Raw genomic sequence first — 13,917 nt, 5'->3', positions numbered from 1 at the left:
ATCTCAACGAATATTAGATCTTTATTTGTTGTGTGCATTCTCCATAGAAATACCAACTTGTGATATTATACAGAAAATGTTTTCACTTTTGATGTACTAAGAAAATGAGACAATAACAATAGCTAAGTGTCCGTGCGTTTCAACGGAGAAATAATCATCATATCGCCCTTAATAAGAATAGCAAGCATAAAAAAGAATGACATGGTTATCACATAACAAGACATTCCTTTTACAAATAATATAATCGATATGAAAATCTTACGAAAAAACTAACTGCAGTCCACAGACAACATTTTGCTCCTTTCATTCACAAGTTGGCCTTCACCTTGCTTTCCGGCACCAACGCAGACCCTGTGGGGCCGCTTCTCAGCATCACCTTCCTCTCAGCCTCAGTCGGCAATCTCAGGGTATGTTTGGTTTGAGTCCCAACTACCCCTACCAAAGTTTTGGCATGACCAAAATTTTGGTAAGCTCTTGTTGTTTGGATTGCATCCACAATATCTACCAAATTTTGGCAAAATGGTTGGGCCTCCATTTGGTTTGCAGCCAACCCCTTTGCCAAATTTCGACCCACCTAATTAAAACAATATGTACAACTTGCCAAAATAGATGATTGGGTGTTTAGTTATTTATACTGAACGCATATAAAAATTCATTTATCAAGAGAACATATACGTATGTGCACAATAGAATTTTAGGAAACTGAGATGGAGTTGGGGCAGATTAAGCTCCTTACTTTTTCTGATTTGATTTTTTGAGAAGGAGAGATTAGAGAGAACGGTTAGTATGATATGGTATTCATGCACGCGGTTGCACTTGCCATCTCCCTGAAAAAAAATGCGGCAGAAACGAACAGGACAAAAGACGGAGCGTTGGCAGCCAAATATTTGAGGAACGATTTCGGCGTCGGTGACTTGCCCTGGAGTTGGCAAAAAATGCACTGGCATCCATCGGCTGGGCTGGGCTAGCCAAAAACTTGGTACCGATCCAAACAGCAGCCAAAAGCAGCGGGCGCACCAATATTTTGGCAAGGCACGGGTTGGCTCAAAACCAAACGAGCCCCCAGACTTCATTACTAAAAGAAAACATAGAATCTCTTCGATGGTCTCCCCTGCATTGGCTATATACACTAACTTGGGCAAAATTATCTCAGGCCAGCATATATATAATCAGTAAGAACCTTGAATGGCAAAGATAAACATCTACTGACTGATGTTTTTACCTCAACTTCAGACAACTAAAACATATAGCTTCTGAGCATATGCCTGTTTTCTTGTCTTTGATTTGGTCTAATCTTTGCACAAAAAATTAGGGGAATGTACAATACCACACACAAGGAATCAAACTCTAGCAAGTTTCTAATTAACACCACGAAAAGGTCACCTGTGGAATCAATCTGTAATAACTCAAACTTTCTTTCTTTCTGTTCCTTATTTACTGATGTTTTTACAACAATGGAACAAAGCTGCAATCAAAAGACACAATTAATCATTCCTGGTTCCGATTTGAGATCTTTTCCTCCTTCTCAGGAGTTAGCAGTGAAGATGGCCTTGGGCGCCAATGAAACTGCACAGTTCAGTTAACAGATAAAGGCAGAGCAAACTATAGGTGTTCGTTCAAAGAAGCAAGGATGCCGTCGGAGCCACGAGGGGGAGGAGTCAAGCGATGATTCCTCCGAGGTGGAGGTGATGGACGCCGCCGACCCGTCCCTCCACGGCGCCAGCCAGCGCCCCGGGGACCAAAGGCTCCCGGGAACCAGTGGCGGCGTGGTGGTAGAGGACAACGATGAAGACGAGGAGGACGACGCGCCTCTGTTGAGGCGGCCGGCAGCTCAGCGGGCGAGCCAGCGCGCCGACCCAAGCCCCACCGCCTGATGCAGGAGCGGGGGGGGGGGGGGGGGGGGGGGGGGTGTTTAGCCAGGGAGGGGTTGCCACAGGCAGCCCCGTCCTGCCGGCAGCGCCACCGGCGCCACCGTCTCCAAAAGGACCTCCGGCGAGGAGCATCTTCGACGACAGAAAGCTCGTGCTCAACATCTAAGAGGCGGAGGCGTCGGGGGGAGGTGACTTCCCGGCGTCCTCATCATCAGCAGCCGGCTCTGTGCTTGTGCCCGGAGCGCCATCTCGTCTACAACGCCCTGGACGGCTTCCCGGTGGGATCGCTCGTCTTCTTTGTCCGACCAGGCGTCGAAGACGGTCTCGAACGGGAAGTCGGGATGGACGGAGTGGATGCGAGGAAGGATCTGCCCGGCAACTTCCTGGGCACCAATGCCCGCTTGCTGGTCCGCGAAGGAGTTGATGGCGTTGGGGAGCCCCTCCATTCACCCCGTGAAGTCCGAGAAGAAGGTGACGAAGCTCTTCAAATCAGCACCGTCGAACGAAGCGGTGGGGATTCCAATGGAGCTCAGCACCGCACTAGCCGCGTTGGCCAAGCTTTTCAAGCTGGCCACCTCGTCAAGTTCGCGCGCCTGGGAGGTGCGGAACTCGTGCCGGGCTAGCTCCGCCTTCTCCTTGAGCTCCCGGCACTGGTCCTTCAGCTTCGCAATCTTGGACGCCTTCTCTTGGTTGTCCTCGTCGATTTGCTGAAGCTCGGACCGCGACGTCTCCAACTCGCCTTGCAGCGAGATGTTGGCATCCTTGGCGGTTTTGAGCTGTCTGGAGAGCTCGACCTCACGGGAATGGAGCTTCGACTCGTTCTAGTGGCAGAAGCAGCACGCCTCGGTGATAGCGGAGCTGGAGGCGGCACGCAGGGAGGCTGAGGAGCAGCGCCTGGAGCTGCAACGGCTTCGGGACGAAGTTCAGCAGGCGCAGGGTGCTCGTGCAGCCGCCACTGATCCTTCAGCCCGTGAGGCCGAGCTGCAGCGCCAACTGCGGGAGCAGCAACTCGAGCACCAGAGGGCGCTCGAGTTGCTGGAGTCGTCGCATGCCAAGGCCGAAGACGAGCACAAGGCGGCGCTGGACACCTTCTAGGAGCGGCTCGTGGAGAAGACAACCCTCATCAACTCCTACTCCCAAGAGATCCAATGGGTACGCCGGGAGAACGGGGAGCAGGCCCAGGCCGCGCGGGTTGCCGGGGAGCCCGTCGCGCAGCGGGAGAAGAATCTGGAGCAATAGCTCCGTTCCCGGGAGGTTGATCTCTCAGGGCAGCTCAAAACCAGCCAGGACGCCAACGCCTCGCTGCTGGGTGAGTTGGAGGCATCGCGGTCCGAGCTTCGGCGGATCGACGAGGACAACCAGGAAAAGGCGTCCACGATCACCAAGCTGAAGGACCGACGCCGCGAGCTCAAGGAGGAGGACGAGCTGATCCGGCACGAGTTCCACGCCTCCCAGGTGCGTGAATGCGATGAGGTATTCAGCCTGAAAGGGCTGGCTGATGCGGCGACCGCGGTGCTGTCTTCCATTGGAATTCCCACTGTCTCGTTCGAGAGTGCCGACCTGAAAAGCTTCGTCACCTTCTTCTCGGACTTCGTCGGGCAGATGGAAGGACTCCCCGACGCCATCAACTCCTTTGCTGACCGGCAAGCAGGCATTGGTGCCCAACAAGTTGCCGGGCAGATTCTGCCTCGCGTCCACTCCGTCCACCCTGACTTCCCTTTTGACACGATCTTCGACGCCTGGTCAGACGAAGACGAAGAACAGTCGCACCGGGAAGCCATTCAGGGCATCGTGGATGAGATGGTGCTTCGGATGCAGGGCCAGGCGGGCCCTGGTGCGGACCCGGCTGCCGACGACGAGGAGGCCGGGAAGTCGCCTCCCCCGATGCCTCTGCCTCTTAGACATTTTTAGCTTTCAACCTGTATCCCTGCAAGTGTCGCATGGCGCGTTTTAAACAATTGTGTTTACTTTTGTCAGTTCATAAACTTGTTTTTGTTCCAGTGGATTTCGTTTCTCATATTCCAGTGCAATTTCTGTGTTTGAAATTTGCGTGTCGAGTGAGCCGTTCCGCGCTCGTGTGTTACGCCTTGTGTTGCCGGGGACTTGCTCACCACACACCCAGCCAGCTCAGGGACACGGGACGGACCCGTGTTGCCTACCTGGGGCTGATCAGCGCCGGCCAGCCACTCCACTTGCAGGTTAACTACTCCACCGCATGCGTCTTCGGGATGGAGCCGCAAGCTACGCACGGGAAGCGTACTCTCCCCACAAGCGTCCTTCCTACACTCTACCCACACGGAACCGTGCTCACCTCGGCAAGCCAATCTATACCTATATAAAAAGTACGGATCGTTCCCTTCACCAAAAAATTTCGTCGCCTGTCAAACTTTCCTTCCCTCACCCCACGCTCTCCTCACCCGATCCCACGCCCCAGGCCCAGCACCCCGCAGGCCCAGCAGGGCCTGAAGGAAGAGATCAATCAGGCCTAGCATCCCGCAGGCCCAGCAGTGCCCGAAGGAAGAGATCGATCGGCATGCTCGCCTCGCCTACCAGGTTCTTCCGATCGATCTAGATCAGGCAGGAACTGCCATATACAATAATCACGTAACTGAATCCAATACGGCAGCGACCATAAGCGGACGCGCGCATGTATACATAACCCGTATCAGTTTAGGTACCACCCAAAATACCCCAGGAAGAGATCGATCAGGCACTTTCCTTCCCTCGCCCCACGCTCGCCTAGCCCACCCCAGGAAGAGATATCCATCATCTGCTTTCCAGCAACAATCCACGCCCCCAGTCCCTGCGTCTCACCAATCAATCCATCTCCAACCATAAGGTATGATCCTTTTTTCGCTGCAAGTTTTTTACAGTTAAGATGATAGCAGCAAACCAGATTTTGGCAGCTTAGATCTTGAAACTACCAACAAACATGGAAGAAAAAAAACATATTTAGTGCTTGTGTACCTCCCAGTTAGCCCAGCACTGTAACATCCCAAAAATTTCAAACTTTTACATGTGCATAGCATCCATAAGCATCATGCCACAATTGCATATTTGAATTCAAATTTGAAACTCAAAAGTCTTTGAAAATATTTTATTTCAATTTAAACCCTAGGGTTTACACCCATTTGAGTTTTGAATCTTCAAACCAATAGGGTTTAACTATAAATGGGATCTATTGCATACATGAGCTATCCCATAATTTTTGGATAATTATTTGGAGTTGAAAAAGTATTTTATTAAATAATTATATAGCCCTAAAGACATTTATAGGGAAAATGTATTTTATATATTTTATTTTGAAGGGAAATGACTCCCAAAAGTTGAATCATGATAAAACATGATTTTACAAATTTTCTGGAATTTATTTTGAGTTCAAAATCAAAAGATATCAAAGAATTAAGGAAAAGGGAAAAAGAAAAGGAAAAAAAAGGGAATCCGGACCGGCCCGACCACTTGGGCCGAACTAGCCCAGAACCGACCGCGCCCGACCGCACCCGAGCCCGCTCGGTCCGCGCGCGCGTGCCTGCAGACGCTGACAGGTGGGGCCCACATGTCAGGTCTTTCTTCCCCGGAAGGAAAGCCGCACGCGCCGCCGCTGAGTCCGCGCCGGACTCCCTGCGCCGCCGCAATCTCCAGAATCCGGAGATTCCGACCTTCCCGAAGCTGCGCGCCCGCGTCCCTATAAAGCTCATCCACTCCCCTCTTCTTTCCCCCTCTTTCTTCCCCGTTTCGCGGCGCCCACGCCGCCCAATTCTTCGCCGAAGTTCACCCGCGCCGCTGCTTGATTTGGTCGCCGCCGCCGAGCTCCGTGAGTAAACCTCGAAGCCGTCTCCCCTCTCTTCCCCTCTCTCTCTCGCGCATCCCCTGACGCGCCCCGTTTCTTTTTTCGTGGACCACAGCCGTCGCTCGAAACTCGCTGGAGATCCGCCGCAGTCCGCCGCTCACCGCCGCGTTCGGGTCGTCCTAGGCAAGCACCCCGTCAACCCCGAGGAGCGCCGACCCCGTCACCAAGCTCGCCGTGCCACGCCGCATCCACCCAGCTCGTCCCCGAGTCGCCCACGTCGCCGGAACACCCCCGCGCCGCCCCGCCCGTGACGCGCTGCCGCCGGAGCCGTCGCCGGAACCCTAGCGCCGCCAGGTGAGCTCCATCTTCAATCTCGTCCGTCCATTCTTGTTCTACGGTTGATATTAGATCGGGATTAATTCACTTAACCGAACCGGTACGCGCCAATGAGAAGCCGCCACGTGTCACTGCGTAAATAAAACGAAAATCCAATTTTAATTCCCGGAATAAATAGTAATGGCAGTTTTGCATAAAAGCCCCTGTAACTTCAAATGCTCATAAATTTTAAACCCTTTGGCCAAATTTGACAAACCTGACCTTTTTGGAAAGCTCTCAACCTGTATAATCTTTTGGCACTGTACAATTTCAAATTTGAATATTCGAATCATAGTCAGTTTACAGAATAGGGTTTGAGGCTATTTAAATCATAACTAATTATCTAGGGGTCCTTTTTAAATGAAACCAGTGCCCAAAAATTTGTTTTATTGTCCTCTGTCCTATGGGACAGAGAAATAAATATTTTGAGTTAATTTATTTGGCTGATGCTAATAAAACCTCAATTTAGGATTCAAACCCTAGCCTTTGCTATTTGTTTAAAACCCTAATTACATATGCTTAATTATTAATGCCTTGGACCAGTAGATCACCTGAATAAAATCAACCCACTCATGTCACATGTTTTGCATTACATCATGGCATACATATTCTTTTGTTTGTATGGTGTGTTTATGTATGCATTGTTTGTATTGTTTAGTTTTCTCGCAGAGCGAACTGTTTGATTGTGAAGAGTGCTTGAATACCAACTGCTATCAAGGCAAGTTCACTTTGACCATCATCCTATTATTTTATTATGCACTAGATTTTAATAGTTGCATTATTGGTATTATTATTGTATCTATGCTAGCTATGATCTCTCCTAGTAGTATAGGATACCCTTGTCATGATCCTTACCACCAATTGCCATCGTAGTAGAAAAATGCTATGCTATGTTAATATATGAAGCGATCCTCCCCCTTACTAGGGTTCGATCTCTTTGCTTACTGTGCTAGTTCTGGATTGACTCACTAGCACACACAGTTTCATGATGAAATATACAGAAGCAAATGTCAAAGTAATTTATTACATCACATAATCCAGAATTTAATAGTACTTACAACCTCGCATGACCTCTCGGGCCAGCATAAAACAAATACTGTTTCAACATCATAAAACAATGTTCAAAATACTGCAGCGGAAAAGGGTAGAACAAAAGGGCCTCAACTACTCCAAGGTGAGAGCATGTTGGAATGTAAGCACATGACCCATGACAAAACGACGAACCTCACTCATCGTCGAATCCACCTGCATTGTTAATTGCAGCCATTACGTGGTCAATACATTTGAATGTATTGGCAAGTTCACCGGAGTTATAAAGGACCTACCAAGTACATGCATAATTTGGCTAAGTGGGGTTTGGCTATTTGCATAAAAGCATCATTATTCAATCCTATCATTTTTAAACAAATAGTTTTGAATTCTATTGGACACGGGGTAGAAACACCCATGCTCCTATTAACCTAGGCACATTGAGTAGAAACATCAATGCTCCTACCCAGTTCAATCCATTCATTTTATTTGGAAAATTGGAATGAGCGAGACCTTCCTTACAGCCCCAATATTTAGTTGCTCATAATTGTCCGTAACCGGGGACACGGCTAAGTACGTTTGACACTCTCGAGAGGTGGTACACTTTACCCACAAGAAATCGACGTGTTAATCCCTTGCTGTCCTCAGGGTAGAGTAGAAACGGCATCGACTACAGGAATTTTCAGAACATAATCCCCCAGACCACCTGAGGGACGCGCCGCCACCTACACTGCTACATACCGATGTCACCTCGGATCCGGGTTCATACTTCTTACATCCATCCTGGCAGAGCCCATAATACCATGTGGTTGTACTGGAAGCTACTAAACAGGAAACTAGTCCAGTCTCTGGTTATCCCGGGTGGCATCCCACATTGTGACGCAGGCGCTCCCCGAATGGCACGGGGAGACGACCATGGACGCTCCCGAATCTCACGGAGAGACGACTCATTGGGTCCCATAGAAATGGACCTAACGTCATGACAACCGAAAACTCAAAGCACCCCACCCAGGACGATTCATTGAATTACTTGTTTTGCCATACACTAGGAAAAATCATAATGTAATTCAATTGTATCACATTGTAATAATACCACCCTCGTATATTATCATAGCATAGCATTTTACTACTACGATGGCAATTGGTGGTGAAGACATGGCAAGGGTATCCTATACTACTAGGAGATATCATAGCTAGCATAGATAAAATAATAATACTAACAATGCAATTAATCAAATCTAGTGCATAATAAAATAATGGGATGATGGTCAAACTGAACTTGCCTTGATAGCAGCTGGAGTTGAAACACTCGTCACAATCACCGGCGTTAGGGTTCGGCGATGAGCTCCGGCGAGCGGCGGGGAGCGGCGGTGGGCGGTTCTGGCGAGGGGGCGCGACGGGGAGGTCACAGGGAGGCGCGGCACGGCACGGCGAGCACGGTGATGCGGTCGGCGCGGGGTTGGGCGGTCGGAGGTGTTGCCTAGGTTGGCGCAGGGACGGCGGCGCGGGCGGCGGACTCCGGCGAGCTTCGGGCGCGACGGGGGCGGCGCTGCTGTGCACGAAACAAGAAACGGGGCGCGTCATGGTGTGCGCGTGAGAGAGAGAGAGAAGAAGAGGGAGGGCGGCGGCGGCGAAGGTGGCTCACCGACGGGACGACGCGAGGCGAGAGGCGGCGGCGGGCGGCGGCGTTCTCCGACGAGCAATCGCGGCGGCAGGGACGCGTGAATGACTGGGGAAGCAAGGGGGATGAAGAGAGGAGGTCGCGGGGTTTAAATGGACGCGCTCGGGGCTGCGAGAACGGGACGGAAGAGGAGATTGCGGCAGAGACGGCGCGCGGCGGCGAAGAAGGAAAGCGGTGGCGGACACGCGCGCCTTCCAAACGAGGAAGAAGACCCTGACAGGCGGGCCCTGCCTGTCAGCGGCTCGGTGCGGGCGCGTGTGTGGATCGGGCCGGTCGGTTCGGCTTGGGCGCGCGGAACAGGGCCGATTCGGCCCATTTTGGCCGGGCCGGTCCGGTTTTCTCTTCTTTTTTCTTTTAGCCCTTTTCTTTTTCTGTTTTTCTTATTTCTTTGATATCTTTTGATTTTTAACTCCAAATTGGCCCAAACAAAATCCAGAAAATTTGTAAAATCATGTTCTACCATGATACAATTTTTGGGAGTAAATTCCCCTCAAAATAAAATATATAAAAATACATTTTCCCTACAATTGCCTTTAGGGCTATATATCTATTTAAATAAAATACGTTTTCAACTCGAAATAATTATCCAAAAATTATGGGATAGCTTATATATGCAATAAACCCCTTTTATAAATAAACCTTATTGGTTTGAAGATCCAAAGCTCAAATGGGTGTAAACCCTAGGGTTTAAATTGAAATAAAATCTTTCCAAAGCCTTTTGAGATTCAAATTTGAATTCAAACATGCAATTGTGGCATGATGCTTATGGATGCAATGCACATGTAAAAGTTTGAAATTTTTGGGATGTTACAGACCTAACCCCCTTAAGATGAATCTCGTCCTCGAGATTCGGTGTGGTTAGCAAAGAGGTGTGGGTGGTCTTCTCGAAGATCATCTTCGCATTCCCAAGTGGCTTCCTCTTCAGTGTGATGGTCCCACTGAACTTTGCAAAACTTGATGGTTTTGGATCGGGTTTGTCTCTCAGCTGTATCCAAGATTCTGATAGGTTTCTCCTCATAGGTGAGGTCACTTTGCAGTTGAACTTCTTCTACGGGTATCGTATCCCTTAGTGGTGTGTCGGCCATCTCAGGATGACATTTCTTCAATTGCGATACATGGAAGACATTGTGGACATTGGACAGTGCTTCCGGTAAATCCAACTTGTAAGCCACTTCTCCTTGGCGTGAGAAGATTTTGAAAGGTCCAATGAAACGGGGTGCTAACTTTCCTTTGATTCCAAATCTCTTAACTCCGCGTATCGGTGAAACTCTAAGATACGCTCTACCTTCAATCTCGTATGTAACCTCCCTATGTTTGGAATCTGCATAACTCTTCTGTCTTGATTGTGCCACTTTCAGTCAGTCTCGGATGAGCCTAACCTTCTCCTCGGCATCCTTTATCATGTCCGGACCGAATAGGCTGCGGTCTCCTACACGATCCCATAACAATGGTGTTCTGCACTTCCTTCCATACAATGCTTCAAACGGTGACATTCCTATGCTGACTTGGAAGCTGTTGTTGTATGAAAATTCTGCATACGGCAGATTGCCATCCCAACTGGATCCATAATCTAGAGCGCAAGCTCTTAACATATCTTCAAGGATATGATTTACCCTTTCGGTCTGTCCATCCGTCTGCGGATGAAAGGCTGTACTGAATTCCTGTCTCGTTCCTAGAGACTCATGTAGTTGCCCCCAAAATCTTGAGGTAAATTGGGTACCTCTGTCTGAAACTATTTCCTTGGGTACACCGTGTAAATACACTATTCTGGATATGTAACGTTTCGCCAACTGTGCACTGGTGTATGTGGTCTTCACCGGTATAAAATGGGCAACCTTGGTCAAACGGTCAACCTCTACCCAAATGGAATCGTATCCTGATCTGGTCCTTGGTAAACCGGTGATAAAATCCATGCCTACTTTATCCCACTTCCATTCTGGTATTGGCAGTGGTCTTAGCAATCCTGCTGGTTTCTGGTATTCCGCCTTAACTCTGCTGCACACATCGCACAAGGCAATGAACTCAGCGATGTCTTGCTTTAATCCGGACCACCAAAATGTTTCTTTGAGGTCCATGCACATCTTCGTGTTTCCAGGGTGGATTGAGTACGGTGAGTCGTGGGCTTCTTGCAGAATCAACTTTCTGAGTTCTGGATCCCGCGGTACGCAAATGCGTTTACCGAACCATATGGTGGGGTAGCGGCTGATGAAGGTGATATCCGGCGTAGCTGGCGCGATCTCACGCCCCCGGATCTTCGCCTCGATCTCCCACCGTGGATGCCATCCCTCGGGTGCGGCGGTCTCAACTCAGCCTCGGAACCTGGGTGGTGGCAGGTCGAGGAACGCACATAGTGCCGCCAATGGGGCACTGTCGCACCAGTGGCACCCGGGGTACCACCGCTGCGCGACGCGTGGCCCCCTCCCCCGGGTTCCCGGGAAGGTCTCATCCCGGGGAGCGCCAACGAGCTTCCCGGCAAGCTACCAGCCCGCAAGGGGCTAGCGGGGCTTCTGGGAATATTCCCGCTTAGGCACCTCCCGAGAAGCTGCTTCCCGGGAGGAGGTTCCCGGGCGCGCCGGGCCCGGGTGCTTCCCGGGCCGATTTGCGGGGACTGGGGGTTCCCGGACGCGTGCCCCCGCCTCGGGTCGTGGGGCCCACTGGACAGCTCCACATGGGCGCTTGGCGGGCGCGGAACGGGCAGTCCCACCAAGGCAAGGAGTAAGGCGCGCGGCTCAGTAAACGAGCCGACCGACGGGTAGTTACCCGTACGATTCAAGGAACAGTGGTTGTCCAATCCTACCCTAGGGTCTTAGGCCCCTAGCAGCGGAGGTGGCACCCATGCATGCCACCAGCTCACCAGGGAGAGTTGCGTGCCTCCCCATTGGACACTTGTAGTCCATGCACCGTGGCACATGTGACATCCCCTTGTGTATAAAAGGAGGACCCATGCCAACGGTCAAAGGGGTTAGAGGGTTGACGGGTCAGACAGTTGGGAAGATAGTGAGTTGGTCAGTTGGCTCCAGTAGACAGCTAGCAGAGAGCGGTGAGGAGCGCCTAGCCACTGAGAGAAAGCCCGGGAGCTTGCCCGGCGACCTGTAAACGTTTGACCCGCAATCAATATCTTGAATGCCCGACAACAGGAGGATCTGCGCCAGCGCAGGCGCGAGGTGGAGCGCCGGCACCCACTACAGCAAGAAGATGCTCCCCTGGGCCCAGAAGACGGCTGCACCGCGTTCGCGCGCGAGTTGCGGCGGGTGGTGTGGCCCCGTAAGTTCCGAGCGCCTGCGCTCGGTACGTACGACAGGACCGCTAACCCCAAAGATTTTCTTCTGACCTATACGCTGGGCATGCATGCCATCGGCGCCGACGACAAGGTCAGGGCGAACTGGTTCCCGATGGTCCTGAAGGGAGCAGCGCGAACCTGGTTGCTCAACCTGCCCGCCGGATCCGTCGCCACCTGGGCAGACCTGCGCGAGCAGTTCGTGAGCGCGTTCCAGGGCGGCTATAAGCGCCCGGGAACCATGGCGGAGCTGCACACCATCGTGCAAAAACCGGGAGAGACGTTGCGGGCCTTCGTCAACCGCTTCTCCAATCTCTCCTATTCTATCCCGGAGGCGGAGGCGGCCACCATCATCAACACCTTCGCCATCAACGTCCGCGATCCCAAGATGCGTGAGAAGCTGAGCACGCATCGGATCCGGACGACACAAGACTTGTACGCCTTGGCACACAAGTGCGCCATGGCCGAGGAGGGGCGCCTAGTGCCCGAGCTGGCAGCCCAGGCTGCCGCGAGCCCTGGCGAGGGCTCGCAGAAGAAGGGTTCCTGTAAGCGCAGCGGGAAGCAAGTCCTCGCTGCGGACTCGGGGGCTCCTGCTGCGAGGCCCACGAAGAAGGTCTCGCCGGGGGGAGAGTCTAGCGGGAAGCAGGGCGACGCGGCCCGCTGCCCTATCCACAACAACTCCACCCACAATGCGTAGAATTGCCACGTCCTGCAAGGGATCAAGCAGCGGAGGGAGCAGCGCCACGAGGAGCGCCGTGCCGCCGGCGCCTGCTTCAATTGTGGCGACATCGGGCATCTCTCCCGAGATTGCCCGAACGACCCCAGAGCGGGTCCGAGGCCAGCCGGCGGTGGTGCCGGCAGGGTTGAACCCCAAGGAGGGCGCAGCCAGTCCCTCGCTGTGCGGGAACGCCCTCCTCGGGGGCGTGACAGGGTGCGCGCCGAGGAGCGGCGCGAGTCCGACTATTCCGGCGGTGACGAGCCGGGCTTCCAGGAGCCTCGTGGCGTCGCCTGCATCCATGGGGGAGCTTACGCTCTCCCATCGCACGCCGCGGTGAAGCGCCTCACCCGCGACGTGTGCGCGCTGTTGCCGGATGCGGAGCCGCAACAGCCGTAAGGTGGTCGCAGGTGCCGATCACCTTCAGCGCCGACGACCACTCGGTGCGACAACTGGGTTCCGGGGTAATACCTTTCGTCGTTTCACCGATCATTAGCAATATGACGGTGACCAAGGTGCTGGTGGACAACGGAGCGGGGCTTAACCTCCTGTCCGCCAGGCTGGTGGAAAAGCTCCAGCTGCCGATGGAGCAGCTGCAGCCCACCGAACTGTTCCGGGGGGTGAACCCCGGGATCGTGCGCCCGCTGGGACGCATCACGCTGCCGGTCACCTTCGGGTCCCGGGAAGCATTCAGGACCGAGCACATAGTGTTCGATGTGGCGCATACCCCGTTGCCCTACAACGGGATCCTTGGTCGGCCGGCGCTGATCAAGTTTATGGCAGCTACGCATTGCGCCTACGGCGTGATGAAGATGCCGTCCATCTACGGAGTCCTCTCCATCAGGTGCGATCTCAAAGACGCTGCTTGGTGCGTTGGCGAGGTCGTCCGGGCCGCTGCTGCAGCTGGCGCCGGCGACGAAGGTGTTCTCAAGGACGACGCCTTGCCAGGTGACGCCCCGGCAACGAAGAAGGCCCGCGCCACCCCGCAAGGCGCAGGCTCAGGCTTGCGTCCCAGCAAGGGGCGAGGGCTCCGGGAGGAGGCCGCCAAAGTGAAGAAGCTGCCCCTCCAAGCCGGCGACAAGGAGCGCACCGTTACCGTCGGTGCGAACCTGACCGCCGAATAGGAAAGCGCCCTCGTCACCTTCCTCTGGGAAAGCGCCGACGTGTTCGCCTGGGAAC

Source organism: Brachypodium distachyon, chromosome 1, assembly GCF_000005505.3.
Source record: "Brachypodium distachyon strain Bd21 chromosome 1, Brachypodium_distachyon_v3.0, whole genome shotgun sequence".
Taxonomy (NCBI): Eukaryota; Viridiplantae; Streptophyta; class Magnoliopsida; order Poales; family Poaceae; genus Brachypodium; species Brachypodium distachyon.
This window is presented reverse-complemented; position numbering follows the sequence as displayed.